The following is a 27,907-nucleotide window of genomic DNA, read 5'->3' as shown; positions in this document are numbered from 1 at the left end:
TGACACACGAGGAAGTTGGCCATCTTCAGCTGCTGCTGCTTTGTTGGAAGACACGAAGTGATCTGAGAGTCTCAGTTTCAACTGAAGAGAATAATCACGTCAGGGAAGAAGATGTGCCGACTACACATCAGCCTTTCTCAGCAATTATCTGGTTACATAGAGGAACCGTATGATTCCTGTAGTTATATAATGCACATTTGTCAGACACATTGTTGCTTACGGCCACACCACCCTGAACATGCCCGACCTCGTCTGATCTCGGAAGCCAAGCAGGGTTGAGCCTCCTTAGTACTTGGATGGGAGACTGCTTGGGAATACCAGGTGCTGTAAGCGTTTTCTCTTCTCTCTACAACCTGCATGTCTTTTGTTGCAACGTCTGATCACCCTGTGACACATGAGGAAGTTGGTCATATTCAGCTGCTGCTGCTTTGTTGGCTGACACAAAGTGATCTGAGAGTCTCAGTTTCAGTTGCAGAGAATGATCACATCAGAGAAGATGATTTGCCCGCTACACATCAGCCTTTCTCGGCAATTATCTGGTTGCATAGAGGAACCGTATGATTCCAGTACCTATATAATGCACATTTGTCAGAGACATTGTTGCTTACGGCCACACCACCCTGAATAAGCCCGACCTCGCCTGATCTCGGACACCAAGAAGGTTGTACCTGGTTAGTACTTGGATGGGAGACATCTTGGGAATACCAGGTGCTGTAAGCTTTTTCTCTTCTCTCTACCACCTGCATGTCTTTTGTTGCAACGTCTGATCACCCTGTGACACGTGAAGAAGTTGGTCATCTTCAGCTGCTGCTGCTTTGTTGATAGACACGAGGTGATCTGAGAGTCTCAGTTTCAGCTGAAGAGAATAATCACATCAAGGATGAAGATGAACCCACTACAAGTCAGCCTTTTTCGGCAATTATCTGGTTACACAGAGGAACTGTATGATTCCAGTACCTATATAATGCACATTTGTCACAGTTATGGTTGCTTACGGCCACACCACCCTGAATATGCCCAACCTCATCTGATCTCAGAAGCCAAGCAGGTTTGGGCCTGGTTAGTACTTGGGTGGTAGACATTCTGGGAATACCAGGTGCTGTAAGCTTTTTCTCTTCTCTCTACCACCTGCATGTCTTTTGTTGCAACGTCTGATCACCCTGTGACACATGAGGAAGTTGGTCATCTTCAGCTGCTGCTGCTTTGTTGGCTGACACAAAGTGATCTGAGAGTCTCAGTTTCAGTTGCAGAGAATGATCACATCAGAGAAGATGATTTGCCCGCTACACATCAGCCTTTCTCGGCAATTATCTGGTTGCATAGAGGAACCGTATGATTCCAGTACCTATATAATGCACATTTGTCAGAGACATTGTTGCTTACGGCCACACCACCCTGAATAAGCCCGACCTCGTCTGATCTCGGACGCCAAACAGGGTTGTACCTGGTTAGTACTTGGATGGGAGACAGCTTGGGAACACCAGGTGCTGTAAGCTTTTTCTCTTCTCTCTACCACCTGCAAGTCTTTTGTTGCAACGTCTGATCACCCTGTGACACGTGAAGAAGTTGGTCATCTTCAGCTGCTGCTGCTTTGTTGATAGACACGAGGTGATCTGAGAGTCTCATTTTCAGCTGAAGAGAATAATCACATCAAGGAGGAAGATGAACCCACTACAAGTCAGCCTTTTTCGGCAATTATCTGGTTACACAGAGGAAGTGTATGATCCCAGTACCTATATAATGCACACTTGTCACCGATATTGTTGCTTACGGCCACACCACCCTGAATAAGCCCGACCTCGTCTGATCTCGGAAGCCAAGCAGGGTTGGGCCTGGTTAGGACTTGAATGGGAGACCGCTTGGGAATACCAGGTGCTGTAAGCTTTTTCTCTTCTCTATACCACCTGCATGTCTTTTGTTGCAACGTCTGATCACCCTGTTACACATGAGGAAGTTGGTCATCTTCAGCTTCTGCTGCTTTGTTGGCAGACACGAAGTGATCTGAGAGTCTCAGTTTCAGCTGAAGAGAATAATCACATCAGGGAAGAAGATGTGCCCACTACAAGTGAGCCTTTCTCTGCAATTATCTGGTTACATAGAAGAAGTGTATGATTCCAGTACCTATATAATGCACATTTGTCACAGCTATTGTTGCTTACGGCCGCACCACCCTGAATATGCCTGACCTCGTCTGATCTTGGAAGAAAAGCAGGGTTGGGCCTGGTTAGTACTTGGATGGGAGACCACTTCGGAATACCAGGTGATGTAAGCTTCTTCTCTTCTCTCTACCACCTGCATGTCTTTTGTTGCAACGTCTGATCACCCTGTGACACATGAGGAAGTTGGTCATCTTCAGCTTCTGCTGCTTTGTTGGCAGACACGAAGTGATCTGAGAGTCTCAGTTTCAGCTGAAGAGAATGATCACATCAGAGAAGATTATATGCCCGCTACACATCAGCCTTTCTCGGCAATTATCTGGTTGCATAGAGGAACCGTATGCTTCCAGTACCTATATAATGCACATTTGTCAGAGACATTGTTGCTTACGGCCACACCACCCTGAACATGCCCGACCTCGTATGATCTCGGAAGCCAAGCAGGGTTGAGCCTGCTTAGTGCTTGGATGGGAGACTGCTTGGGAATACCAGGTGCTGTAAGCTTCTTCTCTTCTCTCTACCACCTGCATGTCTTTTGTTGCAACGTCTGATCACCCTGTGACACATGAGGAAGTTGGTCATCTTCAGCTGCTGCTGCTTTGTTGGCAGACACAAAGTGATCTGAGAGTCTCAGTTTCAGCTCGAGAGAATAATCACGTCAGGGAAGAAGATGTGCCCACTACAAGTCAGCCTTTCTCTGCAATTATCTGGTTACATAGAAGAAGTGTATGATTCCAGTACCTATATAATGCACATTTGTCACAGCTATTGTTGCTTACGGCCATACCACCCTGAATAAGCCCGACCTCGTCTGATCTCGGAAGCCAAGGAGGGTTGGGCCTGGTTAGTACTTTAATGGGAGACTGCTTGGGAATACCAGGTGCTGTAAGCTTTTTCTCTTCTCTCTACCACCTGCATGTCTTTTGTTGCAACGTCTGATCACCCTGTGACACATGAGGAAGTTGGTCATCTTCAGCTGCTGCTGCTTTGTTGGCTGACACAAAGTGATCTGAGAGTCTCAGTTTCAGTTGCAGAGAATGATCACATCAGAGAAGATGATTTGCCCGCTACACATCAGCCTTTCTCGGCAATTATCTGGTTGCATAGAGGAACCGTATGATTCCAGTACCTATATAATGCACATTTGTCAGAGACATTGTTGCTTACGGCCACACCACCCTGAATAAGCCCGACCTCGTCTGATCTCGGACGCCAAACAGGGTTGTACCTGGTTAGTACTTGGATGGGAGACAGCTTGGGAACACCAGGTGCTGTAAGCTTTTTCTCTTCTCTCTACCACCTGCAAGTCTTTTGTTGCAACGTCTGATCACCCTGTGACACGTGAAGAAGTTGGTCATCTTCAGCTGCTGCTGCTTTGTTGATAGACACGAGGTGATCTGAGAGTCTCATTTTCAGCTGAAGAGAATAATCACATCAAGGAGGAAGATGAACCCACTACAAGTCAGCCTTTTTCGGCAATTATCTGGTTACACAGAGGAAGTGTATGATCCCAGTACCTATATAATGCACACTTGTCACCGATATTGTTGCTTACGGCCACACCACCCTGAATAAGCCCGACCTCGTCTGATCTCGGAAGCCAAGCAGGGTTGGGCCTGGTTAGGACTTGAATGGGAGACCGCTTGGGAATACCAGGTGCTGTAAGCTTTTTCTCTTCTCTATACCACCTGCATGTCTTTTGTTGCAACGTCTGATCACCCTGTTACACATGAGGAAGTTGGTCATCTTCAGCTTCTGCTGCTTTGTTGGCAGACACGAAGTGATCTGAGAGTCTCAGTTTCAGCTGAAGAGAATAATCACATCAGGGAAGAAGATGTGCCCACTACAAGTCAGCCTTTCTCTGCAATTATCTGGTTACATAGAAGAAGTGTATGATTCCAGTACCTATATAATGCACATTTGTCACAGCTATTGTTGCTTACGGCCGCACCACCCTGAATATGCCTGACCTCGTCTGATCTTGGAAGAAAAGCAGGGTTGGGCCTGGTTAGTACTTTGATGGGAGACCACTTCGGAATACCAGGTGATGTAAGCTTCTTCTCTTCTCTCTACCACCTGCATGTCTTTTGTTGCAACGTCTGATCACCCTGTGACACATGAGGAAGTTGGTCATCTTCAGCTTCTGCTGCTTTGTTGGCAGACACGAAGTGATCTGAGAGTCTCAGTTTCAGCTGAAGAGAATGATCACATCAGAGAAGATTATATGCCCGCTACACATCAGCCTTTCTCGGCAATTATCTGGTTGCATAGAGGAACCGTATGCTTCCAGTACCTATATAATGCACATTTGTCAGAGACATTGTTGCTTACGGCCACACCACCCTGAACATGCCCGACCTCGTATGATCTCGGAAGCCAAGCAGGGTTGAGCCTGCTTAGTGCTTGGATGGGAGACTGCTTGGGAATACCAGGTGCTGTAAGCTTCTTCTCTTCTCTCTACCACCTGCATGTCTTTTGTTGCAACGTCTGATCACCCTGTGACACATGAGGAAGTTGGTCATCTTCAGCTGCTGCTGCTTTGTTGGCAGACACAAAGTGATCTGAGAGTCTCAGTTTCAGCTACAGAGAATAATCACGTCAGGGAAGAAGATGTGCCCACTACAAGTCAGCCTTTCTCTGCAATTATCTGGTTACATAGAAGAAGTGTATGATTCCAGTACCTATATAATGCACATTTGTCACAGCTATTGTTGCTTACGGCCGCACCACCCTGAATATGCCTGACCTCGTCTGATCTTGGAAGAAAAGCAGGGTTGGGCCTGGTTAGTACTTGGATGGTGGACTATCTGGGAATACCAGGTGCTGTAAGCTTCTTCTCTTCTCTCTACCACCTGCATGTCTGTTGTTGCAACGTCTGATCACCCTGTGACACATGAGGAAGTTGGTCATCTTCAGCTGCTGCTGCTTTGTTGGCAGACACAAAGTGATCTGAGAGTCTCAGTTTCAGCTACAGAGAATAATCACGTCAGGGAAGAAGATGTGCCCACTACAAGTCAGCCTTTCTCTGCAATTATCTGGTTACATAGAAGAAGTGTATGATTCCAGTACCTATATAATGCACATTTGACACAGCTATTGTTGCTTACGGCCGCACCACCCTGAATATGCCTGACCTCGTCTGATCTTGGAAGAAAAGCAGGGTTGGGCCTGGTTAGTACTTGGATGGTGGACTATCTGGGAATACCAGGTGCTGTAAGCTGATTCTCTTCTCTCTACCACCTCCATGTCTTTTGTTGCAACGTCTGATCACCCTGTGACACATGAGGAAGTTGGTCAACTTCAGCTGCTGCTGCTTTGTTGGCAGACACAAAGTGATCTGAGAGTCTCAGTTTCAGCTGCAGAGAATAATCACGTCAGGGAAGAAGATGTGCCCACTACACATCAGCCTTTCTCGGAAATGATCTGGTTGCATAGAGGAACCGTATGATTCCAGTACCTATATAATGCACATTTGTCAGAGACATTGTTGCTTACGGCCACACCACCCTGAACATACCCGACCTCGTCTGATCTCGGAAGCCAAGGAGGGTTGGGCGTGGTTAGTACTTGGATGGAAGACCTCTTGGGAATACCAGGTGCTGTAAGCTTTTTCTTTTCTCTCGACCACCTGCATGTCTTTTGTTGCAACGTCTGATCACCCTGTGACACATGAGGAAGGTGGTCATCTTCAGCTTCTGCTGCTTTGTTGGCAGACACGAAGTGATCTGAGAGTCTCAGTTTCAGCTGCAGAGAATGATCACATGAGGGAAGAAGATTTGCCCACTACAAGTCAGCCTTTCTCGGCAATTATCTGGTTACATAGAGGAACCGTATGATTCCAGTACCTATATAATGCACATTTGTCACAGACATTGTTGCTTACGGCCACACCACCCTGAACATGCCCGACCTCGTCTGATCTCGGTAGCCAAGGAGGGTTGGGCCTGGTTAGTACTTGGATGGGAGACCACTTGGGAATACCAGGAGCTGTAAGCTTTTTGTCTTCTCTCGACCACCTGCATGTCTTTTGTTGCAACGTCTGATCACCCTGTGACACATGAGGAAGTTGGTCATCTTCAGCTGCTGCTGCTTTGTTGGCAGACACGAAGTGATCTGAGAGTCTCAGTTTCAGCTGCAGAGAATGATCACATCAGGGAAGAAGATGTGCCCATAACAAGTCAGCCTTTCTCTGCAATTATCTGGTTACATAGAGGAATTGTATGATTCCAGTACCTATATAATGCACATTTGTCACAGAAATTGTTCCTTACGGCCACACCACCCTGAATAAGCCCGACCTCGTCTGATCTCGGAAGCCAAGGAGGGTTGGGCCTGGTTAGTACTTTAATGGGAGACTGCTTGGGAATACCAGGTGCTGTAAGCGTTTTCTCTTCTCTCTACAACCTGCATGTCTTTTCTTGCAACGTCTGATCACCCTGTGACACATGAGGAAGTTGGCCATCTTCAGCTGCTGCTGCTTTGTTGGAAGACACGAAGTGATCTGAGAGTCTCAGTTTCAACTGAAGAGAATAATCACGTCAGGGAAGAAGATGTGCCCACTACACATCAGCCTTTCTCAGCAATTATCTGGTTACATAGAGGAACCGTATGATTCCTGTACTTATATAATGCACTTTTGTCAGACACATTGTTGCTTACGGCCACACCACCCTGAACATACCCGACCTCGTCTGATCTCGGAAGCCAAGCAGGGTTGAACCTGCTTAGTACTTGGATGGGAGACTGCTTGGGAATACCAGGTGCTGTAAGCGTTTTCTCTTCTCTCTACAACCTGCATGTCTTTTGTTGCAACGTCTGATCACCCTGTGACACATGAGGAAGTTGGTCATCTTCAGCTGCTGCTGCTTTGTTGGCAGACACAAAGTGATCTGAGAGTCTCAGTTTCAGCTACAGAGAATAATCACGTCAGGGAAGAAGATGTGCCCACTACAAGTCAGCCTTTCTCTGCAATTATCTGGTTACATAGAAGAAGTGTATGATTCCAGTACCTATATAATGCACATTTGTCACAGCTATTGTTGCTTACGGCCGCACCACCCTGAATATGCCTGACCTCGTCTGATCTTGGAAGAAAAGCAGGGTTGGGCCTGGTTAGTACTTGGATGGTGGACTATCTGGGAATACCAGGTGCTGTAAGCTTCTTCTCTTCTCTCTACCACCTGCATGTCTTTTGTTGCAACGTCTGATCACCCTGTGACACATGAGGAAGTTGGTCATCTTCAGCTGCTGCTGCTTTGTTGGCAGACACAAAGTGATCTGAGAGTCTCAGTTTCAGCTACAGAGAATAATCACGTCAGGGAAGAAGATGTGCCCACTACAAGTCAGCCTTTCTCTGCAATTATCTGGTTACATAGAAGAAGTGTATGATTCCAGTACCTATATAATGCACATTTGACACAGCTATTGTTGCTTACGGCCGCACCACCCTGAATATGCCTGACCTCGTCTGATCTTGGAAGAAAAGCAGGGTTGGGCCTGGTTAGTACTTGGATGGTGGACTATCTGGGAATACCAGGTGCTGTAAGCTGATTCTCTTCTCTCTACCACCTCCATGTCTTTTGTTGCAACGTCTGATCACCCTGTGACACATGAGGAAGTTGGTCATCTTCAGCTGCTGCTGCTTTGTTGGCAGACACAAATCTGAGAGTCTCAGTTTCAGCTGCAGAGAATAATCACGTCAGGGAAGAAGATGTGCCCACTACACATCAGCCTTTCTCGGAAATGATCTGGTTGCATAGAGGAACCGTATGATTCCAGTACCTATATAATGCACATTTGTCAGAGACATTGTTGCTTACGGCCACACCACCCTGAACATACCCGACCTCGTCTGATCTCGGAAGCCAAGGAGGGTTGGGCGTGGTTAGTACTTGGATGGAAGACCTCTTGGGAATACCAGGTGCTGTAAGCTTTTTCTTTTCTCTCGACCACCTGCATGTCTTTTGTTGCAACGTCTGATCACCCTGTGACACATGAGGAAGGTGGTCATCTTCAGCTTCTGCTGCTTTGTTGGCAGACACGAAGTGATCTGAGAGTCTCAGTTTCAGCTGCAGAGAATGATCACATGAGGGAAGAAGATTTGCCCACTACAAGTCAGCCTTTCTCGGCAATTATCTGGTTACATAGAGGAACCGTATGATTCCAGTACCTATATAATGCACATTTGTCACAGACATTGTTGCTTACGGCCACACCACCCTGAACATGCCCGACCTCGTCTGATCTCGGTAGCCAAGGAGGGTTGGGCCTGGTTAGTACTTGGATGGGAGACCACTTGGGAATACCAGGAGCTGTAAGCTTTTTGTCTTCTCTCGACCACCTGCATGTCTTTTGTTGCAACGTCTGATCACCCTGTGACACATGAGGAAGTTGATCATCTTCAGCTGCTGCTGCTTTGTTGGCAGACACGAAGTGATCTGAGAGTCTCAGTTTCAGCTGCAGAGAATGATCACATCAGGGAAGAAGATGTGCCCATAACAAGTCAGCCTTTCTCTGCAATTATCTGGTTACATAGAGGAATTGTATAATTCCAGTACCTATATAATGCACATTTGTCACAGAAATTGTTCCTTACGGCCACACCACCCTGAATAAGCCCGACCTCGTCTGATCTCGGAAGCCAAGGAGGGTTGGGCCTGGTTAGTACTTTAATGGGAGACTGCTTGGGAATACCAGGTGCTGTAAGCGTTTTCTCTTCTCTCTACAACCTGCATGTCTTTTCTTGCAACGTCTGATCACCCTGTGACACATGAGGAAGTTGGCCATCTTCAGCTGCTGCTGCTTTGTTGGAAGACACGAAGTGATCTGAGAGTCTCAGTTTCAACTGAAGAGAATAATCACGTCAGGGAAGAAGATGTGCCCACTACACATCAGCCTTTCTCAGCAATTATCTGGTTACATAGAGGAACCGTATGATTCCTGTACTTATATAATGCACTTTTGTCAGACACATTGTTGCTTACGGCCACACCACCCTGAACATACCCGACCTCGTCTGATCTCGGAAGCCAAGCAGGGTTGAACCTGCTTAGTACTTGGATGGGAGACTGCTTGGGAATACCAGGTGCTGTAAGCGTTTTCTCTTCTCTCTACAACCTGCATGTCTTTTGTTGCAACGTCTGATCACCCTGTGACACATGAGGAAGTTGGTCATCTTCAGCTGCTGCTGCTTTGTTGGCTGACACAAAGTGATCTGAGAGTCTCAGTTTCGGTTGCAGAGAATGATCACATCAGAGAAGATGATTTGCCCGCTACACATCAGCCTTTCTCGGCAATTATCTGGTTGCATAGAGGAACCGTATGATTCCAATACCTATATAATGCACATTTGTCAGAGACATTGTTGCTTACGGCCACACCACCTTGAATAAGCCCGACCTCGTCTGATCTCGGACACCAAGAAGGTTGTACCTGGTTAGTACTTGGATGGGAGACAGCTTGGGAATACCAGGTGCTGTAAGCTTTTTCTCTTCTCTCTACCACCTGCATGTCTTTTGTTGCAACGTCTGATCACCCTGTGACACGTGAAGAAGTTGGTCATCTTCAGCTGCTGCTGCTTTGTTGATAGACACGAGGTGATCTGAGAGTCTCAGTTTCAGCTGAAGAGAATAATCACATCAAGGAGGAAGATGAACCAACTACAAGTCAGCCTTTTTCGGCAATTATCTGGTTACACAGAGGAAGTGTATGATTCCAGTACCTATATAATGCACATTTGTCACCGATATTGTTGCTTACGGCCGCACCACCCTGAATATACCTGACCTCGTCTGATCTTGGAAGAAAAGCAGGGTTGGGCCTGGTTAGTACTTGGATGGGAGACCACTTCGGAATACCAGGTGCTGTAAGCTTTTTCTCTTCTCTCTACCACCTGCATGTCTTTTGTTGCAACGTCTGATCACCCTGTGACACATGAGGAAGTTGGTCATCTTCAGCTGCTGCTGTTTTGTTGGCTGACACGAAGTGATCTGAGAGCCTCAGTTTCAGTTGCAGAGAATGATCACATCAGAGAAGATGATATGCCCGCTACACATCAGCCTTTCTCGGCAATTATCTGGTTGCATAGAGGAACCGTATGATTCCAGTACCTATATAATGCACATTTGTCAGAGACATTGTTGCTTACGGCCACACAACCCTGAACATGCCCGACCTAGTCTGATCTCGGAAGCCAAGCACAGTTGGGCCTGGTTTGTACTTGGATGGAAGACCTCTTGGGAATACGAGGTGCTGTAAGCTTTTTCTCTTCTCTGTACCACCTGCATGTCTTTTGTTGCAACGTCTGATCACCCTGTGACACATGAGGAAGTTGGTCATCTTCAGCTTCTGCTGCTTTGTTGGCAGACACAAAGTGATCTGAGAGTCTCAGTTTCAGCTCGAGAGAATAATCACGTCAGGGAAGAAGATGTGCCCACTACTTATCAGCTTTTCTCGGCAATTATCTGGTTACATAGAGGAACTGTATGATTCCAGTACCTATATAATGCACATTTGTCACAGTTATGGTTGCTTACGGCCACACCACCCTGAATATGCCTGACCACGTCTGATCTCGGAAGCCAAGCAGGTTTGGGCCTGGTTAGTACTTGGATGGTAGAATATCTGGGAATACCAGGTGCTGTAAGCTGATTCTCTTCTCTCTACCACCTGCATGTCTTTTGTTGCAACGTCTGATCACCCTGTGACACATGAGGAAGTTGGTCATCTTCAGCTGCTGCTGCTGTGTTGGCAGACACAAAGTGATCTGAGAGTCTCAGTTTCAGCTGCAGAGAATAATCACGTCAGGGCAGAAGATGTGCCCACTACACATCAGCCTTTCTCGGAAATGATCTGGTTGCATAGAGGAACCGTATGATTCCAGTACCTATATAATGCACATTTGTCAGAGACATTGTTGCTTACGGCCACACCACCCTGAACATACCTGACCTCGTCTGATCTCGGAAGCCAAGGAGGGTTGGGCGTGGTTAGTACTTGGATGGAAGACCTCTTGGGAATACCAGGTGCTGTAAGCTTTTTCTCTTCTCTCGACCACCTGCATGTCTTTTGTTGCAACGTCTGATCACCCTGTGACACATGAGGAAGGTGGTCATCTTCAGCTGCTGCTGCTTTGTTGGCAGACACGAAGTGATCTGAGAGTCTCAGTTTCAGCTGCAGAGAATGATCACATGAGGGAAGAAGATTTGCCCACTACAAGTCAGCCTTTCTCGGCAATTATCTGGTTACATAGAGGAACCGTATGATTCCAGTACCTATATAATGCACATTTGTCACAGACATTGTTGCTTACGGCCACACCACCCTGAACATGCCCGACCTCGTCTGATCTCGGTAGCCAAGGAGGGTTGGGCCTGGTTAGTACTTAAATGGGAGACCGCTTGGGAATACCAGGAGCTGTAAGCTTTTTGTCTTCTCTCGACCACCTGCATGTCTTTTGTTGCAACGTCTGATCACCCTGTGACACATGAGGAAGTTGGTCATCTTCAGCTGCTGCTGCTTTGTTGGCAGACACGAAGTGATCTGAGAGTCTCAGTTTCAGCTGCAGAGAATAATCACATCAGGGAAGAAGATGTGCCCATAACAAGTCAGCCTTTCTCTGCAATTATCTGGTTACATAGAGGAATTGTATGATTCCAGTACCTATATAATGCACATTTGTCACAGAAATTGTTCCTTACGGCCACACCACCCTGAATAAGCCCGACCTCGTCTGATCTCGGAAGCCAAGGAGGGTTGGGCCTGGTTAGTACTTTAATGGGAGACTGCTTGGGAATACCAGGTGCTGTAAGCGTTTTGTCTTCTCTCGACCACCTGCATGTCTTTTGTTGCAACGTCTGATCACCCTGTGACACATGAGGAAGTTGGCCATCTTCAGCTGCTGCTGCTTTGTTGGAAGACACGAAGTGATCTGAGAGTCTCAGTTTCAACTGAAGAGAATAATCACGTCAGGGAAGAAGATGTGCCGACTACACATCAGCCTTTCTCAGCAATTATCTGGTTACATAGAGGAACCGTATGATTCCTGTACTTATATAATGCACTTTTGTCAGACCCATTGTTGCTTACGGCCACACCACCCTGAACATACCCGACCTCGTCTGATCTTGGAAGCCAAGCAGGGTTGAACCTGCTTAGTACTTGGATGGGAGACTGCTTGGGAATACCAGGTGCTGTAAGCATTTTCTCTTCTCTCTACAACCTGCATGTCTTTTGTTGCAACGTCTGATCACCCTGTGACACATGAGGAAGTTGGTCATCTTCAGCTGCTGCTGTTTTGTTGGCTGACACAAAGTGATCTGAGAGTCTCAGTTTCAGTTGCAGAGAATGATCACATCAGAGAAGATGATTTGCCCGCTACACATCAGCCTTTCTCGGCCATTATCTGGTTGCATAGAGGAACCGTATGATTCCAGTACCTATATAATGCACATTTGTCAGAGACATTGTTGCTTACGGCCACACCACCCTGAATAAGCCCGACCTCGTCTGATCTCGGACACCAAGAAGGTTGTACCTGGTTAGTACTTGGATGGGAGACAGCTTGGGAATACCAGGTGCTGTAAGCTTTTTCTCTTCTCTCTACCACCTGCATGTCTTTTGTTGCAACGTCTGATCACCCTGTGACACGTGAAGAAGTTGGTCATCTTCAGCTGCTGCTGCTTTGTTGATAGACACGAGGTGATCTGAGAGTCTCAGTTTCAGCTGAAGAGAATAATCACATCAAGGAGGAAGATGAACCAACTACAAGTCAGCCTTTTTCGGCAATTATCTGGTTACACAGAGGAAGTGTATGATTCCAGTACCTATATAATGCACATTTGTCACCGATATTGTTGCTTACGGCCGCACCACCCTGAATATACCTGACCTCGTCTGATCTTGGAAGAAAAGCAGGGTTGGGCCTGGTTAGTACTTGGATGGGAGACCACTTCGGAATACCAGGTGCTGTAAGCTTTTTCTCTTCTCTCTACCACCTGCATGTCTTTTGTTGCAACGTCTGATCACCCTGTGACACATGAGGAAGTTGGTCATCTTCAGCTGCTGCTGTTTTGTTGGCTGACACGAAGTGATCTGAGAGCCTCAGTTTCAGTTGCAGAGAATGATCACATCAGAGAAGATGATATGCCCGCTACACATCAGCCTTTCTCGGCAATTATCTGGTTGCATAGAGGAACCGTATGATTCCAGTACCTATATAATGCACATTTGTCAGAGACATTGTTGCTTACGGCCACACAACCCTGAACATGCCCGACCTAGTCTGATCTCGGAAGCCAAGCACAGTTGGGCCTGGTTTGTACTTGGATGGAAGACCTCTTGGGAATACGAGGTGCTGTAAGCTTTTTCTCTTCTCTGTACCACCTGCATGTCTTTTGTTGCAACGTCTGATCACCCTGTGACACATGAGGAAGTTGGTCATCTTCAGCTTCTGCTGCTTTGTTGGCAGACACAAAGTGATCTGAGAGTCTCAGTTTCAGCTCGAGAGAATAATCACGTCAGGGAAGAAGATGTGCCCACTACTTATCAGCTTTTCTCGGCAATTATCTGGTTACATAGAGGAACTGTATGATTCCAGTACCTATATAATGCACATTTGTCACAGTTATGGTTGCTTACGGCCACACCACCCTGAATATGCCCGACCACGTCTGATCTCGGAAGCCAAGCAGGTTTGGGCCTGGTTAGTACTTGGATGGTAGACTGTCTGGGAATACCAGGTGCTGTAAGCTTTTTCTCTTCTCTCTACCACCTGCATGTCTTTTGTTGCAACGTCTGATCACCCTGTGACACATGAGGAAGTTGGTCATCTTCAGCTGCTGCTGCTGTGTTGGCAGACACAAAGTGATCTGAGAGTCTCAGTTTCAGCTGCAGAGAATAATCACGTCAGGGAAGAAGATGTGCCCACTACACATCAGCCTTTCTCGGAAATGATCTGGTTGCATAGAGGAACCGTATGATTCCAGTACCTATATAATGCACATTTGTCAGAGACATTGTTGCTTACGGCCACACCACCCTGAACATACCCGACCTCGTCTGATCTCGGAAGCCAAGGAGGGTTGGGCGTGGTTAGTACTTGGATGGGAGACTGCTTGGGAATACCAGGTGCTGTAAGCGTTTTCTCTTCTCTCTACAACCTGCATGTCTTTTCTTGCAACGTCTGATCACCCTGTGACACATGAGGAAGTTGGCCATCTTCAGCTGCTGCTGCTTTGTTGGAAGACACGAAGTGATCTGAGAGTCTCAGTTTCAACTGAAGAGAATAATCACGTCAGGGAAGAAGATGTGCCCACTACACATCAGCCTTTCTCAGCAATTATCTGGTTACATAGAGGAACCGTATGATTCCTGTACTTATATAATGCACTTTTGTCAGACACATTGTTGCTTACGGCCACACCACCCTGAACATACCCGACCTCGTCTGATCTCGGAAGCCAAGCAGGGTTGAACCTGCTTAGTACTTGGATGGGAGACTGCTTGGGAATACCAGGTGCTGTAAGCGTTTTCTCTTCTCTCTACAACCTGCATGTCTTTTGTTGCAACGTCTGATCACCCTGTGACACATGAGGAAGTTGGTCATCTTCAGCTGCTGCTGCTTTGTTGGCAGACACAAAGTGATCTGAGAGTCTCAGTTTCAGCTACAGAGAATAATCACGTCAGGGAAGAAGATGTGCCCACTACAAGTCAGCCTTTCTCTGCAATTATCTGGTTACATAGAAGAAGTGTATGATTCCAGTACCTATATAATGCACATTTGTCACAGCTATTGTTGCTTACGGCCGCACCACCCTGAATATGCCTGACCTCGTCTGATCTTGGAAGAAAAGCAGGGTTGGGCCTGGTTAGTACTTGGATGGTGGACTATCTGGGAATACCAGGTGCTGTAAGCTTCTTCTCTTCTCTCTACCACCTGCATGTCTTTTGTTGCAACGTCTGATCACCCTGTGACACATGAGGAAGTTGGTCATCTTCAGCTGCTGCTGCTTTGTTGGCAGACACAAAGTGATCTGAGAGTCTCAGTTTCAGCTACAGAGAATAATCACGTCAGGGAAGAAGATGTGCCCACTACAAGTCAGCCTTTCTCTGCAATTATCTGGTTACATAGAAGAAGTGTATGATTCCAGTACCTATATAATGCACATTTGACACAGCTATTGTTGCTTACGGCCGCACCACCCTGAATATGCCTGACCTCGTCTGATCTTGGAAGAAAAGCAGGGTTCGGCCTGGTTAGTACTTGGATGGTGGACTATCTGGGAATACCAGGTGCTGTAAGCTGATTCTCTTCTCTCTACCACCTCCATGTCTTTTGTTGCAACGTCTGATCACCCTGTGACACATGAGGAAGTTGGTCATCTTCAGCTGCTGCTGCTTTGTTGGCAGACACAAAGTGATCTGAGAGTCTCAGTTTCAGCTGCAGAGAATAATCACGTCAGGGAAGAAGATGTGCCCACTACACATCAGCCTTTCTCGGAAATGATCTGGTTGCATAGAGGAACCGTATGATTCCAGTACCTATATAATGCACATTTGTCAGAGACATTGTTGCTTACGGCCACACCACCCTGAACATACCCTACCTCGTCTGATCTCGGAAGCCAAGGAGGGTTGGGCGTGGTTAGTACTTGGATGGAAGACCTCTTGGGAATACCAGGTGCTGTAAGCTTTTTCTTTTCTCTCGACCACCTGCATGTCTTTTGTTGCAACGTCTGATCACCCTGTGACACATGAGGAAGGTGGTCATCTTCAGCTTCTGCTGCTTTGTTGGCAGACACGAAGTGATCTGAGAGTCTCAGTTTCAGCTGCAGAGAATGATCACATGAGGGAAGAAGATTTGCCCACTACAAGTCAGCCTTTCTCGGCAATTATCTGGTTACATAGAGGAACCGTATGATTCCAGTACCTATATAATGCACATTTGTCACAGACATTGTTGCTTACGGCCACACCACCCTGAACATGCCCGACCTCGTCTGATCTCGGTAGCCAAGGAGGGTTGGGCCTGGTTAGTACTTGGATGGGAGACCACTTGGGAATACCAGGAGCTGTAAGCTTTTTGTCTTCTCTCGACCACCTGCATGTCTTTTGTTGCAACGTCTGATCACCCTGTGACACATGAGGAAGTTGGTCATCTTCAGCTGCTGCTGCTTTGTTGGCAGACACGAAGTGATCTGAGAGTCTCAGTTTCAGCTGCAGAGAATGATCACATCAGGGAAGAAGATGTGCCCATAACAAGTCAGCCTTTCTCTGCAATTATCTGGTTACATAGAGGAATTGTATGATTCCAGTACCTATATAATGCACATTTGTCACAGAAATTGTTCCTTACGGCCACACCACCCTGAATAAGCCCGACCTCGTCTGATCTCGGAAGCCAAGGAGGGTTGGGCCTGGTTAGTACTTTAATGGGAGACTGCTTGGGAATACCAGGTGCTGTAAGCGTTTTCTCTTCTCTCTACAACCTGCATGTCTTTTCTTGCAACGTCTGATCACCCTGTGACACATGAGGAAGTTGGCCATCTTCAGCTGCTGCTGCTTTGTTGGAAGACACGAAGTGATCTGAGAGTCTCAGTTTCAACTGAAGAGAATAATCACGTCAGGGAAGAAGATGTGCCCACTACACATCAGCCTTTCTCAGCAATTATCTGGTTACATAGAGGAACCGTATGATTCCTGTACTTATATAATGCACTTTTGTCAGACACATTGTTGCTTACGGCCACACCACCCTGAACATACCCGACCTCGTCTGATCTCGGAAGCCAAGCAGGGTTGAACCTGCTTAGTACTTGGATGGGAGACTGCTTGGGAATACCAGGTGCTGTAAGCGTTTTCTCTTCTCTCTACAACCTGCATGTCTTTTGTTGCAACGTCTGATCACCCTGTGACACATGAGGAAGTTGGTCATCTTCAGCTGCTGCTGCTTTGTTGGCTGACACAAAGTGATCTGAGAGTCTCAGTTTCGGTTGCAGAGAATGATCACATCAGAGAAGATGATTTGCCCGCTACACATCAGCCTTTCTCGGCAATTATCTGGTTGCATAGAGGAACCGTATGATTCCAATACCTATATAATGCACATTTGTCAGAGACATTGTTGCTTACGGCCACACCACCTTGAATAAGCCCGACCTCGTCTGATCTCGGACACCAAGAAGGTTGTACCTGGTTAGTACTTGGATGGGAGACAGCTTGGGAATACCAGGTGCTGTAAGCTTTTTCTCTTCTCTCTACCACCTGCATGTCTTTTGTTGCAACGTCTGATCACCCTGTGACACGTGAAGAAGTTGGTCATCTTCAGCTGCTGCTGCTTTGTTGATAGACACGAGGTGATCTGAGAGTCTCAGTTTCAGCTGAAGAGAATAATCACATCAAGGAGGAAGATGATGTGCCCACTACAAGTCAGCCTTTTTCGGCAATTATCTGGTTACACAGAGGAAGTGTATGATTCCAGTACCTATATAATGCACATTTGTCACCGATATTGTTGCTTACGGCCGCACCACCCTGAATATACCTGACCTCGTCTGATCTTGGAAGAAAAGCAGGGTTGGGCCTCGTTAGTATTTGGATGGGAGACCACTTCGGAATACCAGGTGCTGTAAGCTTTTTCTCTTCTCTCTACCACCTGCATGTCTTTTGTTGCAACGTCTGATCACCCTGTGACACATGAGGAAGTTGGTCATCTTCAGCTGCTGCTGTTTTGTTGGCTGACACGAAGTGATCTGAGAGCCTCAGTTTCAGTTGCAGAGAATGATCACATCAGAGAAGATGATATGCCCGCTACACATCAGCCTTTCTCTGCAATTATCTGGTTGCATAGAGGAACCGTATGATTCCAGTACCTATATAATGCACATTTGTCAGAGACATTGTTGCTTACGGCCACACAACCCTGAACATGCCCGACCTAGTCTGATCTCGGAAGCCAAGCACAGTTGGGCCTGGTTTGTACTTGGATGGAAGACCTCTTGGGAATACGAGGTGCTGTAAGCTTTTTCTCTTCTCTGTACCACCTGCATGTCTTTTGTTGCAACGTCTGATCACCCTGTGACACATGAGGAAGTTGGTCATCTTCAGCTTCTGCTGCTTTGTTGGCAGACACAAAGTGATCTGAGAGTCTCAGTTTCAGCTCGAGAGAATAATCACGTCAGGGAAGAAGATGTGCCCACTACTTATCAGCTTTTCTCGGCAATTATCTGGTTACATAGAGGAACTGTATGATTCCAGTACCTATATAATGCATATTTGTCACAGTTATGGTTGCTTACGGCCACACCACCCTGAATATGCCCGACCACGTCTGATCTCGGAAGCCAAGCAGGTTTGGGCCTGGTTAGTACTTGGATGGTAGACTGTCTGGGAATACCAGGTGCTGTAAGCTTTTTCTCTTCTCTCTACCACCTGCATGTCTTTTGTTGCAACGTCTGATCACCCTGTGACACATGAGGAAGTTGGTCATCTTCAGCTGCTGCTGCTGTGTTGGCAGACACAAAGTGATCTGAGAGTCTCAGTTTCAGCTGCAGAGAATAATCACGTCAGGGAAGAAGATGTGCCCACTACACATCAGCCTTTCTCGGAAATGATCTGGTTGCATAGAGGAACCGTATGATTCCAGTACCTATATAATGCACATTTGTCAGAGACATTGTTGCTTACGGCCACACCACCCTGAACATACCCGACCTCGTCTGATCTCGGAAGCCAAGGAGGGTTGGGCGTGGTTAGTACTTGGATGGTAGACTGCTTGGGAACACCAGGTGCTGTAAGCTTTTTCTCTTCTCTCGACCACCTGCATGTCTTTTGTTGCAACGTCTGATCACCCTGTGACACATGAGGAAGGTGGTCATCTTCAGCTGCTGCTGCTTTGTTGGCAGACACGAAGTGATCTGAGAGTCTCAGTTTCAGCTGAAGAGAATGATCACATCAGAGAAGATGATATGCCCGCTACACATCAGCCTTTCTCGGCAATTATCTGGTTGCATAGAGGAACCGTATGATTCCAGTACCTATATAATGCACATTTGTCAGAGACATTGTTGCTTACGGCCACACCACCCTGAACATGCCCGACCTCGTCTGATCTCGGAAGCCAAGCAGGGTTGAACCTGCTTAGTACTTGGATGGGAGACTGCTTGGGAATACCAGGTGCTGTAAGCTTCTTCTCTTCTCTCTACCACCTGCATGTCTTTTCTTGCAACGTCTGATCATCCTGTGACACATGAGGAAGTTGGTCATCTTCAGCAGCTGCTGCTTCTTTGTTGGCAGACACGAAGTGATCTGAGAGTCTCAGTTTCAGCTGCAGAGAATAATCACATCAGGGAAGAAGATGTGCCCACTACAAGTCAGCCTTTCTCTGCAATTATCTGGTTACATAGAAGAAGTGTATGATTCCAGTACCTATATAATGCACATTTGTCACAGCTATTGTTGCTTACGGCCGCACCACCCTGAATATGCCCGACCTCGTCTGATCTTGGAAGCCAAGGAGGGTTGGGCGTGGTTAGTACTTGGATGGAAGACCTCTTGGGAATACCAGGTGCTGTAAGCTTTTTCTCTTCTCTCTACCACCTGCATGTCTTTTGTTGCAACGTCTGATCACCCTGTGACACATGAGGAAGTTGGTCATCTTCAGCTGCTGCTGCTTTGTTGGCTGACACGAAGTGATCTGAGAGTCTCAGTTTCAGTTGCAGAGAATGATCACATCAGAGAAGATGATATGCCCGCTACACATCAGCCTTTCTCTGCAATTATCTGGGTGCATAGAGGAACCGTATGATTCCAGTACCTATATAATGCACATTTGTCAGAGACATTGTTGCTTACGGCCACACAACCCTGAACATGCCCGACCTCGTCTGATCTCGGAAGCCAAGCAGGGTTGGGCCTGGTTTGTACTTGGATGGAAGACCTCTTCGGAATACCAGGTGTTGTAAGCTTTTTCTCTTCTCTCTACCACCTGCATGTCTTTTGTTGCAATGTCTGATCACCCTGTGACACATGAGGAAGTTGGTCATCTTCAGCTTCTGCTGCTTTGTTGGCAGACACAAAGTGATCTGAGAGTCTCAGTTTCAGCTCGAGAGAATAATCACGTCAGGGAAGAAGATGTGCCCACTACTTATCAGCCTTTCTCGGCAATTATCTGGTTGCATAGAGGAACCGTATGATTCCAGTACCTATATAATGCACATTTGTCAGAGACATTGTTGCTTACGGCCACACCACCCTGAACATGCCCGACCTCGTCTGATCTCGGAAGCCAAGCAGGGTTGAGCCTGCTTAGTACTTGGATGGGAGACTACTTGGGAATACCAGGTGCTGTAAGCTTCTTCTCTTCTCTCTACCACCTGCATGTCTTTTGTTGCAACGTCTGATCATCCTGTGACACATGAGGAAGTTGGTCATCTTCAGCAGCTGCTGCTTCTTTGTTGTTAGACACGAAGTGATCTGAGAGTCTCAGTTTCAGCTGCAGAGAATAATCACATCAGGGAAGAAGATGTGCCCACTACAAGTCAGCCTTTCTCTGCAATTATCTGGTTACATAGAAGAAGTGTATGATTCCAGTACCTATATAATGCACATTTGTCACAGCTATTGTTGCTTACGGCCGCACCACCCTGAATATGCCCGACCTCGTCTGATCTTGGAAGCCAAGGAGGGTTGGGCCTGGTTAGTACTTGGATGGAAGACCTCTTGGGAATACCAGGTGCTGTAAGCTTTTTCTCTTCTCTCTACCACCTGCATGTCTTTTGTTGCAACGTCTGATCACCCTGTGACACATGAGGAAGTTGGTCATCTTCAGCTGCTGCTGCTTTGTTGGCAGACACGAAGTGATCTGAGAGTCTCAGTTTCAGCTGCAGAGAATGATCACATCAGGGAAGAAGATGTGCCCATAACAAGTGAGCCTTTCTCGGAAATTATCTGGTTACATAGAGGAAGTGTATGATTCCAGTACTTATATAATGCACATTTGTCACAGAAATTGTTCCTTACGGCCACACCACCCTGAATATGCCCGACCTCGTCTGATCTCGGAAGCTAAGGAGGGTTGGGCCTGGTTAGTACTTCAATGGGAGACTGCTTGGGAATACCAGGTGCTGTAAGCGTTTTCTCTTCTCTCTACAACCTGCATGTCTTTTGTTGCAACGTCTGATCACCCTGTGACACATGAGGAAGTTGGTCATCTTCAGCTGCTGCTGCTTTGTTGGAAGACACGAAGTGATCTGAGAGTCTCAGTTTCAGCTGAAGAGAATAATCACGTCAGGGAAGATGATGTGCCCACTACACATCAGCCTTTCTCAGCAATTATCTGGTTACATAGAGGAACCGTATGATTCCTGTACTTATATAATGCACATTTGTCACAGACATTGTTGCTTACGGCCACACCACCCTCAATATGCCTGACCTCGTCTGATCTCGGAAGCCAAGCAGGGTTGGTTCTGGTTAGTACTTGGGTGGGAGACCGCTTGAAAATACCATTTGCTGTAAGCTTTTTCTCTTCTCTCTACAACCTGCATGTCTTTTGTTGCAATGTCTGATCACCCTGTGACACATGAGGAAGTTGGTCATCTTCAGCTTCTGCTGCTTTGTTGGCAGACACAAAGTGATCTGAGAGTCTCAGTTTCAGCTCGAGAGAATAATCACGTCAGGGAAGAAGATGTGCCCACTACTTATCAGCCTTTCTCGGCAATTATCTGGTTGCATAGAGGAACCGTATGATTCCAGTACCTATATAATGCACATTTGTCAGAGACATTGTTGCTTACGGCCACACCACCCTGAACATGCCCGACCTCGTCTGATCTCGGAAGCCAAGCAGGGTTGAGCCTGCTTAGTACTTGGATGGGAGACTACTTGGGAATACCAGGTGCTGTAAGCTTCTTCTCTTCTCTCTACCACCTGCATGTCTTTTGTTGCAACGTCTGATCATCCTGTGACACATGAGGAAGTTGGTCATCTTCAGCAGCTGCTGCTTCTTTGTTGTTAGACACGAAGTGATCTGAGAGTCTCAGTTTCAGCTGCAGAGAATAATCACATCAGGGAAGAAGATGTGCCCACTACAAGTCAGCCTTTCTCTGCAATTATCTGGTTACATAGAAGAAGTGTATGATTCCAGTACCTATATAATGCACATTTGTCACAGCTATTGTTGCTTACGGCCGCACCACCCTGAATATGCCCGACCTCGTCTGATCTTGGAAGCCAAGGAGGGTTGGGCCTGGTTAGTACTTGGATGGAAGACCTCTTGGGAATACCAGGTGCTGTAAGCTTTTTCTCTTCTCTCTACCACCTGCATGTCTTTTGTTGCAACGTCTGATCACCCTGTGACACATGAGGAAGTTGGTCATCTTCAGCTGCTGCTGCTTTGTTGGCAGACACGAAGTGATCTGAGAGTCTCAGTTTCAGCTGCAGAGAATGATCACATCAGGGAAGAAGATGTGCCCATAACAAGTGAGCCTTTCTCGGAAATTATCTGGTTACATAGAGGAAGTGTATGATTCCAGTACTTATATAATGCACATTTGTCACAGAAATTGTTCCTTACGGCCACACCACCCTGAATATGCCCGACCTCGTCTGATCTCGGAAGCTAAGGAGGGTTGGGCCTGGTTAGTACTTCAATGGGAGACTGCTTGGGAATACCAGGTGCTGTAAGCGTTTTCTCTTCTCTCTACAACCTGCATGTCTTTTGTTGCAACGTCTGATCACCCTGTGACACATGAGGAAGTTGGTCATCTTCAGCTGCTGCTGCTTTGTTGGAAGACACGAAGTGATCTGAGAGTCTCAGTTTCAGCTGAAGAGAATAATCACGTCAGGGAAGATGATGTGCCCACTACACATCAGCCTTTCTCAGCAATTATCTGGTTACATAGAGGAACCGTATGATTCCTGTACTTATATAATGCACATTTGTCACAGACATTGTTGCTTACGGCCACACCACCCTCAATATGCCTGACCTCGTCTGATCTCGGAAGCCAAGCAGGGTTGGTTCTGGTTAGTACTTGGGTGGGAGACCGCTTGAAAATACCATTTGCTGTAAGCTTTTTCTCTTCTCTCTACAACCTGCATGTCTTTTGTTGCAACGTCTGATCACCCTGTGACACATGAGGAAGTTGATCATCTTCAGCTGCTGCTGCTGCTTTGTTGGCAGACATGAAGTGATCTGAGAGTCTCAGTTTCAGCTCCAGAGAATAATCACATCAAGGAGGAAGATGTGCCCACTAAGAGTCAGCCTTTCTCGGCAATTATCTGGTTACATAGAGGAAGTGTATGATTCCAGTACCTATATAATACACATTTGTACCAGATATTGTTGCTTACAGCCACACCACCCTGAATAAGCTCGACCTCGTCTGATCTCGGAAGCCAAGCAGGGTTGGGCCTGGTTAGTTCTTGAATGGGAGACCGCTTGCGAATACCAGGTGCTGTAAGCTTTTTCTCTTCTCTCTACAACCTGCATGTCTTTTGTTGCAATGTCTGATCACCCTGTGACACATGAGGAAGTTGGTCATCTTCAGCTTCTGCTGCTTTGTTGGCAGACACGAAGTGATCTGAGAGTCTCAGTTTCAGCTGAAGAGAATGATCACATCAAGAAGGAAGATGTGCCCACTAAGAGTCAGCCTTTCTCGGCAATTATCTGGTTACATAGAGGAAGTGTATGATTCCAGTACCTATATAATACACATTTGTCACAGAGATTGTCGCTTACGGCCACACCACCCTGAATATAATATGCCCGACCTCGTCTGATCTCGGAAGCCAAGCAGGGTTGTGCCTGGTTAGTACTTGGGTGGGAGACTGCTTGGGAATACCAGGTGCTGTAAGCTTTTTCTCTTCTCTCTACCACCTGCATGTCTTTTGTTGTAACATCTGATCACCCTGTGACACATGAGGAAGTTGGTCATCTTCAGCTGCTGCTGCTTTGTTGGCAGACACAAAGTGATCTGAGAGTCTCAGTTTCAGCTGCAGAGAATAATCACATCAGGGAAGAAGATATGCCCACTACACATCAGCCTTTCTCGGCAATTATCTGGTTACATAGAGGAACTGTATGATTCCAGTACCTATATAATACACATTTGTACCAGATATTGTTGCTTACCGCCACACCACCCTGATTAAGCTCGACCTCGTCTGATCTCGGAAGCCAAGCAGGGTTGGGCCTGGTTAGTTCTTGAATGGGAGACCGCTTGCGAATACCAGGTGCTGTAAGCTTTTTCTCTTCTCTCTACCACCTGCATGTCTTTTGTTGAAACGTCTGATCACCCTGTGACACATGAGGAAGTTGGTCATCTTCAGCTGCTGCTGCTTTGTTGGCAGACACGAAGTGATCTTAAAGTCTCATTTTCAGCTGGAGAAAATTATCACGTCAGGGAACAAGATGTGCCCACTACATATCAGCCTTTCTTGGCAATTATATGGTTGCATAGAGGAACCGTATGATTCCAGTACCTATATAATGCACATTTGTCACAAACATTGTTACTTACGGCCACACCACCCGGAATATGCCCAACCTCGTCTGATCTTGGAAGCCAAGCAGGGTTGGGCCTGGTTAGTACTTGGATGGGAGACCGCTTGGGAATACCAGGTGCTGTAAGCTTTTTCTCTACTCTCTACCACCTTCATGTCTTTTGTTGCAACGTCTGATCACCCTGTGACACATGAGGAAGTTGGTCATCTTCAGCTGCTGCTGCTTTGTTGGCAGACATGAAGTGATCTGAGAGTCTCAGTTTCAGTTGCAGAGAATGATCACATCAGAGAAGATGATTTACCCGCTACACATCAGCCTTTCTCGGCAATTATCTGGTTGCATAGAGGAACCGTATGATTCCAGTACCTATATAATGCACATTTGTCAGAGACATTGCTGCTTACGGCCACACCACCCGGAACATGCCTGACCTCGTCTGATCTTGGAAGCCAAGCAGGGTTGGGCCTGGTTAGTACTTGCATGGGAGACCACTTGGGAATACCAGGTGCTGTAAGCTTCTTCTCTACTCTCTACCACCTTCATGTCTTTTGTGGCAACGTCTGATCCTCCTGTGACACATGAGGAAGTTGGTCATCTTCAGCTGCTTTTGCGTCTTTGTTGGCAGACACGAAGTGATCTGAGAGTGTCAATTTCAGCTGCAGAGAATAATCACATAAGGGAAGAAGATGTGCCCACTACAAGTCAGCCTTTCTGGGCAATTATCTGGTTACATAGAGGAAGTGTATGATTCCAGTACCTATATAATGCACATTTGTCACAGATATTGTTGCTTACGGCCACACCACCCTGAATAAGCCCGACCTTGTCTGATCTTGGAAGTCAAGCAGGTTTGGGCCTGGTTAGTACTTGGATGGAAGACTGCTTGGGAATACCAGGTGCTGTAAGCTTTTTCTCTTCTCTCTACCACCTGCATGTCTTTTGTTGCAACGTCTGATCACCCTGTGACACATGAGGAAGTTGGTCATCTTCAGCTGCTGCTGCTTTGTTGGCAGACACAAAGTGATCTGAGAGTCTCATTTTCAGCTGGAGAGAATTATCACGTCAGGGAAGAAGATGTGCCCACTAGATATCAGCCTTTCTCGGCAATTATCTGGTTACATAGAGGAAGTGTATGATTCCATTGCCTATATAATGCACATTTGTCACAGAGATTGTTACTTACGGACAAACCACCCTGAATATGTCTGACCTTGTCTGATCTCGGAAGCCAAGGAGGGCTGGTTCTGGTTAGTACTTTGATGGGACACCGCTTGGGAATACCAGGTGATGTAATCTTTTTCTCTTCTCTCTACCACCTGCATGTATTTTGTTGCAACGTCTGATCGCCCTGTGACACATGAGGAAGTTGGTCATCTTCAGCTGCTGCTGCTTTGTTGGCAGACACGAAGTGATCTGAGAGTCTCATTTTCAGCTGGAGAGAATAATCACGTCAGGGAAGAAGATGTGTCCACTATTTATCAGCCTTTCTCTGCAATTATCTGGTTATATAGAGGAAACGTTTGATTCCAGTACCTATACAATTTACATTTGTCAGAGACATTGTTGCTTACGGCCACACCACCCTGAATATGCCCGACCTCGTCTGATCTCGAAAGCCAAGCAGGGTTGTGCCTGGTTAGTACTTGGATGGGAGACCGCTTGGGATTATCAGGTGCTGTAAGCTTTTTCTCTTCTCTCAACCACCTGCATGTCTTTTGTTGCAACGTCTGATCACCCTGTGACACATGAGGAAGTTGGTCATCTTCATTTTCTGCTGCTTTGTTGGCAGACACGAAGTGATCTTAAAGTCTCATTTTCAGCTGGAGAAAATTATCACGTCAGGGAACAAGATGTGCCCACTACATATCAGCCTTTCTTGGCAATTATATGGTTGCATAGAGGAACCGTATGATTCCAGTACCTATATAATGCACATTTGTCACAAACATTGTTACTTACGGCCACACCACCCGGAATATGCCCAACCTCGTCTGATCTTGGAAGCCAACCAGGGTTGGGCCTGGTTAGTACTTGGATGGGAGACCGCTTGGGAATACCAGGTGCTGTAAGCTTTTTCTCTTCTCTCAACCACCTGCATGTCTTTTGTTGCAACGTCTGATCACCCTGTGACACATGAGGAAGTTGGTCATCTTCAGCTGCTGCTGCTTTGTTGGCAGACACGAAGTGATCTTAGAGTCTCATTTTCAGCTGGAGAAAATTATCACGTCAGGGAACAAGATGTGCCCACTATATATCAGCCTTTTTCGGCAATTATCTTGTTACATAGAGGAACCATATGATTCCATTGCCTATATAATGCACATTTGTCACAGAGATTGTTGCTTACGGCCAAACCACCCTGAATATGTCTGACCTCGTTTGATCTCAGAAGCCAAGGAGGGTTGGGCCTGGTTAGTACTTTGATGAGAGACCGCTTGGGAATACCAGGTGCTGTAAGCTTTTTCTCTTCTCTCTACCACCTGCATGTCTTTTGTTGCAACGTCTGATCGCCCTGTGACACATGAGGAAGTTGGTCATCTTCAGCTGCTGCTGCTTTGTTGGCAGACACGAAGTGATCTTAAAGTCTCATTTTCAGCTGGAGAAAATTATCACGTCAGGGAACAAGATGTGCCCACTACATATCAGCCTTTCTTGGCAATTATATGGTTGCATAGAGGAACCGTATGATTCCAGTACCTATATAATGCACATTTGTCACAAACATTGTTACTTACGGCCACACCACCCGGAATATGCCCAACCTCGTCTGATCTTGGAAGCCAAGCAGGGTTGGGCCTGGTTAGTACTTGGATGGGAGACCGCTTGGGAATACCAGGTGCTGTAAGCTTTTTCTCTACTCTCTACCACCTTCATGTCTTTTGTTGCAACGTCTGATCACCCTGTGACACATGAGGAAGTTGGTCATCTTCAGCTGCTGCTGCTTTGTTGGCAGACATGAAGTGATCTGAGAGTCTCAGTTTCAGTTGCAGAGAATGATCACATCAGAGAAGATGATTTACCCGCTACACATCAGCCTTTCTCGGCAATTATCTGGTTGCATAGAGGAACCGTATGATTCCAGTACCTATATAATGCACATTTGTCAGAGACATTGCTGCTTACGGCCACACCACCCGGAACATGCCTGACCTCGTCTGATCTTGGAAGCCAAGCAGGGTTGGGCCTGGTTAGTACTTGCATGGGAGACCACTTGGGAATACCAGGTGCTGTAAGCTTCTTCTCTACT

General features: G+C 46.7%; 2 non-coding genes and 67 pseudogenes across 2 annotated transcripts; all 69 read left to right on the top strand.

Moving 5' to 3' along the window:
• Nucleotides 1–214: 214 nt before the first annotated feature.
• Nucleotides 215–333, top strand: LOC140291153 (5S ribosomal RNA; annotated as a pseudogene).
• A 656-nt stretch (nt 334–989) lies between these two features.
• On the top strand, nt 990–1,108 carry LOC140293886 (5S ribosomal RNA; annotated as a pseudogene).
• A 269-nt stretch (nt 1,109–1,377) lies between these two features.
• On the top strand, nt 1,378–1,496 carry LOC140292585 (5S ribosomal RNA; annotated as a pseudogene).
• A 269-nt stretch (nt 1,497–1,765) lies between these two features.
• Nucleotides 1,766–1,884, top strand: LOC140300167 (5S ribosomal RNA; annotated as a pseudogene).
• Nucleotides 1,885–2,153: 269 nt separating this feature from the next.
• On the top strand, nt 2,154–2,272 carry LOC140283216 (5S ribosomal RNA; annotated as a pseudogene).
• A 269-nt stretch (nt 2,273–2,541) lies between these two features.
• Nucleotides 2,542–2,660, top strand: LOC140289115 (5S ribosomal RNA; annotated as a pseudogene).
• Nucleotides 2,661–2,929: 269 nt separating this feature from the next.
• LOC140299805 (5S ribosomal RNA) lies at nt 2,930–3,048 on the top strand (annotated as a pseudogene).
• Nucleotides 3,049–3,317: 269 nt separating this feature from the next.
• LOC140292584 (5S ribosomal RNA) lies at nt 3,318–3,436 on the top strand (annotated as a pseudogene).
• A 269-nt stretch (nt 3,437–3,705) lies between these two features.
• LOC140300166 (5S ribosomal RNA) lies at nt 3,706–3,824 on the top strand (annotated as a pseudogene).
• A 269-nt stretch (nt 3,825–4,093) lies between these two features.
• Nucleotides 4,094–4,212, top strand: LOC140288298 (5S ribosomal RNA; annotated as a pseudogene).
• Nucleotides 4,213–4,481: 269 nt separating this feature from the next.
• On the top strand, nt 4,482–4,600 carry LOC140289114 (5S ribosomal RNA; annotated as a pseudogene).
• A 269-nt stretch (nt 4,601–4,869) lies between these two features.
• Nucleotides 4,870–4,988, top strand: LOC140278933 (5S ribosomal RNA; annotated as a pseudogene).
• A 269-nt stretch (nt 4,989–5,257) lies between these two features.
• On the top strand, nt 5,258–5,376 carry LOC140278931 (5S ribosomal RNA; annotated as a pseudogene).
• A 269-nt stretch (nt 5,377–5,645) lies between these two features.
• Nucleotides 5,646–5,764, top strand: LOC140300492 (5S ribosomal RNA; annotated as a pseudogene).
• A 269-nt stretch (nt 5,765–6,033) lies between these two features.
• Nucleotides 6,034–6,152, top strand: LOC140299645 (5S ribosomal RNA; annotated as a pseudogene).
• A 269-nt stretch (nt 6,153–6,421) lies between these two features.
• On the top strand, nt 6,422–6,540 carry LOC140288568 (5S ribosomal RNA; annotated as a pseudogene).
• Nucleotides 6,541–6,809: 269 nt separating this feature from the next.
• LOC140313451 (5S ribosomal RNA) lies at nt 6,810–6,928 on the top strand (annotated as a pseudogene).
• A 269-nt stretch (nt 6,929–7,197) lies between these two features.
• LOC140278929 (5S ribosomal RNA) lies at nt 7,198–7,316 on the top strand (annotated as a pseudogene).
• Nucleotides 7,317–7,585: 269 nt separating this feature from the next.
• LOC140278928 (5S ribosomal RNA) lies at nt 7,586–7,704 on the top strand (annotated as a pseudogene).
• A 265-nt stretch (nt 7,705–7,969) lies between these two features.
• LOC140300491 (5S ribosomal RNA) lies at nt 7,970–8,088 on the top strand (annotated as a pseudogene).
• Nucleotides 8,089–8,357: 269 nt separating this feature from the next.
• LOC140299644 (5S ribosomal RNA) lies at nt 8,358–8,476 on the top strand (annotated as a pseudogene).
• Nucleotides 8,477–8,745: 269 nt separating this feature from the next.
• On the top strand, nt 8,746–8,864 carry LOC140288567 (5S ribosomal RNA; annotated as a pseudogene).
• Nucleotides 8,865–9,133: 269 nt separating this feature from the next.
• On the top strand, nt 9,134–9,252 carry LOC140313444 (5S ribosomal RNA; annotated as a pseudogene).
• Nucleotides 9,253–9,521: 269 nt separating this feature from the next.
• LOC140296994 (5S ribosomal RNA) lies at nt 9,522–9,639 on the top strand (annotated as a pseudogene).
• Nucleotides 9,640–9,908: 269 nt separating this feature from the next.
• On the top strand, nt 9,909–10,027 carry LOC140300374 (5S ribosomal RNA; annotated as a pseudogene).
• Nucleotides 10,028–10,296: 269 nt separating this feature from the next.
• Nucleotides 10,297–10,415, top strand: LOC140296500 (5S ribosomal RNA; annotated as a pseudogene).
• Nucleotides 10,416–10,684: 269 nt separating this feature from the next.
• LOC140291240 (5S ribosomal RNA) lies at nt 10,685–10,803 on the top strand (annotated as a pseudogene).
• A 269-nt stretch (nt 10,804–11,072) lies between these two features.
• LOC140310550 (5S ribosomal RNA) lies at nt 11,073–11,191 on the top strand (annotated as a pseudogene).
• Nucleotides 11,192–11,460: 269 nt separating this feature from the next.
• On the top strand, nt 11,461–11,579 carry LOC140306134 (5S ribosomal RNA; annotated as a pseudogene).
• Nucleotides 11,580–11,848: 269 nt separating this feature from the next.
• LOC140288566 (5S ribosomal RNA) lies at nt 11,849–11,967 on the top strand (annotated as a pseudogene).
• Nucleotides 11,968–12,236: 269 nt separating this feature from the next.
• LOC140279970 (5S ribosomal RNA) lies at nt 12,237–12,355 on the top strand (annotated as a pseudogene).
• A 656-nt stretch (nt 12,356–13,011) lies between these two features.
• Nucleotides 13,012–13,130, top strand: LOC140300373 (5S ribosomal RNA; annotated as a pseudogene).
• Nucleotides 13,131–13,399: 269 nt separating this feature from the next.
• LOC140296499 (5S ribosomal RNA) lies at nt 13,400–13,518 on the top strand (annotated as a pseudogene).
• Nucleotides 13,519–13,787: 269 nt separating this feature from the next.
• Nucleotides 13,788–13,906, top strand: LOC140302190 (5S ribosomal RNA; annotated as a pseudogene).
• A 269-nt stretch (nt 13,907–14,175) lies between these two features.
• On the top strand, nt 14,176–14,294 carry LOC140309211 (5S ribosomal RNA; annotated as a pseudogene).
• A 269-nt stretch (nt 14,295–14,563) lies between these two features.
• Nucleotides 14,564–14,682, top strand: LOC140313436 (5S ribosomal RNA; annotated as a pseudogene).
• A 269-nt stretch (nt 14,683–14,951) lies between these two features.
• Nucleotides 14,952–15,070, top strand: LOC140278927 (5S ribosomal RNA; annotated as a pseudogene).
• Nucleotides 15,071–15,339: 269 nt separating this feature from the next.
• LOC140293658 (5S ribosomal RNA) lies at nt 15,340–15,458 on the top strand (annotated as a pseudogene).
• A 269-nt stretch (nt 15,459–15,727) lies between these two features.
• Nucleotides 15,728–15,846, top strand: LOC140285591 (5S ribosomal RNA; annotated as a pseudogene).
• Nucleotides 15,847–16,115: 269 nt separating this feature from the next.
• LOC140299643 (5S ribosomal RNA) lies at nt 16,116–16,234 on the top strand (annotated as a pseudogene).
• A 269-nt stretch (nt 16,235–16,503) lies between these two features.
• Nucleotides 16,504–16,622, top strand: LOC140288565 (5S ribosomal RNA; annotated as a pseudogene).
• A 269-nt stretch (nt 16,623–16,891) lies between these two features.
• Nucleotides 16,892–17,010, top strand: LOC140313430 (5S ribosomal RNA; annotated as a pseudogene).
• Nucleotides 17,011–17,279: 269 nt separating this feature from the next.
• On the top strand, nt 17,280–17,397 carry LOC140296993 (5S ribosomal RNA; annotated as a pseudogene).
• Nucleotides 17,398–17,669: 272 nt separating this feature from the next.
• Nucleotides 17,670–17,788, top strand: LOC140291649 (5S ribosomal RNA; annotated as a pseudogene).
• A 269-nt stretch (nt 17,789–18,057) lies between these two features.
• On the top strand, nt 18,058–18,176 carry LOC140296498 (5S ribosomal RNA; annotated as a pseudogene).
• Nucleotides 18,177–18,445: 269 nt separating this feature from the next.
• LOC140302183 (5S ribosomal RNA) lies at nt 18,446–18,564 on the top strand (annotated as a pseudogene).
• Nucleotides 18,565–18,833: 269 nt separating this feature from the next.
• LOC140270133 (5S ribosomal RNA) lies at nt 18,834–18,952 on the top strand (annotated as a pseudogene).
• Nucleotides 18,953–19,221: 269 nt separating this feature from the next.
• Nucleotides 19,222–19,340, top strand: LOC140314689 (5S ribosomal RNA; annotated as a pseudogene).
• Nucleotides 19,341–19,612: 272 nt separating this feature from the next.
• On the top strand, nt 19,613–19,731 carry LOC140289477 (5S ribosomal RNA; annotated as a pseudogene).
• Nucleotides 19,732–20,000: 269 nt separating this feature from the next.
• On the top strand, nt 20,001–20,119 carry LOC140276208 (5S ribosomal RNA; annotated as a pseudogene).
• Nucleotides 20,120–20,388: 269 nt separating this feature from the next.
• LOC140296775 (5S ribosomal RNA) lies at nt 20,389–20,507 on the top strand (annotated as a pseudogene).
• Nucleotides 20,508–20,779: 272 nt separating this feature from the next.
• LOC140311720 (5S ribosomal RNA) lies at nt 20,780–20,898 on the top strand (annotated as a pseudogene).
• A 269-nt stretch (nt 20,899–21,167) lies between these two features.
• Nucleotides 21,168–21,286, top strand: LOC140312973 (5S ribosomal RNA; annotated as a pseudogene).
• A 269-nt stretch (nt 21,287–21,555) lies between these two features.
• LOC140295428 (5S ribosomal RNA) lies at nt 21,556–21,674 on the top strand (annotated as a pseudogene).
• Nucleotides 21,675–21,943: 269 nt separating this feature from the next.
• On the top strand, nt 21,944–22,062 carry LOC140296764 (5S ribosomal RNA; annotated as a pseudogene).
• Nucleotides 22,063–22,334: 272 nt separating this feature from the next.
• LOC140311715 (5S ribosomal RNA) lies at nt 22,335–22,453 on the top strand (annotated as a pseudogene).
• A 269-nt stretch (nt 22,454–22,722) lies between these two features.
• LOC140312967 (5S ribosomal RNA) lies at nt 22,723–22,841 on the top strand (annotated as a pseudogene).
• Nucleotides 22,842–23,110: 269 nt separating this feature from the next.
• LOC140295427 (5S ribosomal RNA) lies at nt 23,111–23,229 on the top strand (annotated as a pseudogene).
• Nucleotides 23,230–23,501: 272 nt separating this feature from the next.
• Nucleotides 23,502–23,620, top strand: LOC140308189 (5S ribosomal RNA; annotated as a pseudogene).
• Nucleotides 23,621–23,889: 269 nt separating this feature from the next.
• Nucleotides 23,890–24,013, top strand: LOC140268496 (5S ribosomal RNA; annotated as a pseudogene).
• A 269-nt stretch (nt 24,014–24,282) lies between these two features.
• Nucleotides 24,283–24,401, top strand: LOC140289837 (5S ribosomal RNA; annotated as a pseudogene).
• Nucleotides 24,402–24,670: 269 nt separating this feature from the next.
• On the top strand, nt 24,671–24,789 carry LOC140298991 (5S ribosomal RNA). Its single transcript, XR_011914582.1, has one exon. It is a non-coding gene; the product is annotated as a 5S ribosomal RNA (ribosomal RNA).
• A 269-nt stretch (nt 24,790–25,058) lies between these two features.
• LOC140303523 (5S ribosomal RNA) lies at nt 25,059–25,177 on the top strand (annotated as a pseudogene).
• A 272-nt stretch (nt 25,178–25,449) lies between these two features.
• On the top strand, nt 25,450–25,568 carry LOC140289298 (5S ribosomal RNA; annotated as a pseudogene).
• Nucleotides 25,569–26,225: 657 nt separating this feature from the next.
• LOC140272169 (5S ribosomal RNA) lies at nt 26,226–26,344 on the top strand (annotated as a pseudogene).
• Nucleotides 26,345–26,613: 269 nt separating this feature from the next.
• Nucleotides 26,614–26,732, top strand: LOC140301965 (5S ribosomal RNA; annotated as a pseudogene).
• A 269-nt stretch (nt 26,733–27,001) lies between these two features.
• On the top strand, nt 27,002–27,120 carry LOC140273884 (5S ribosomal RNA; annotated as a pseudogene).
• Nucleotides 27,121–27,389: 269 nt separating this feature from the next.
• LOC140298990 (5S ribosomal RNA) lies at nt 27,390–27,508 on the top strand. The gene has a single exon (XR_011914581.1). It is a non-coding gene; the product is annotated as a 5S ribosomal RNA (ribosomal RNA).
• Nucleotides 27,509–27,777: 269 nt separating this feature from the next.
• On the top strand, nt 27,778–27,896 carry LOC140303517 (5S ribosomal RNA; annotated as a pseudogene).
• The last annotated feature ends 11 nt before the right edge of the window (nt 27,897–27,907 follow it).

Source organism: Leuresthes tenuis, unplaced genomic scaffold (assembly GCF_036924035.1).
Source record: "Leuresthes tenuis unplaced genomic scaffold, fLeuTen1.0.hap1 SCAF_1, whole genome shotgun sequence".
NCBI lineage: Eukaryota > Metazoa > Chordata > Actinopteri > Atheriniformes > Atherinopsidae > Leuresthes > Leuresthes tenuis.
This window is presented reverse-complemented; position numbering and strand designations above follow the sequence as displayed.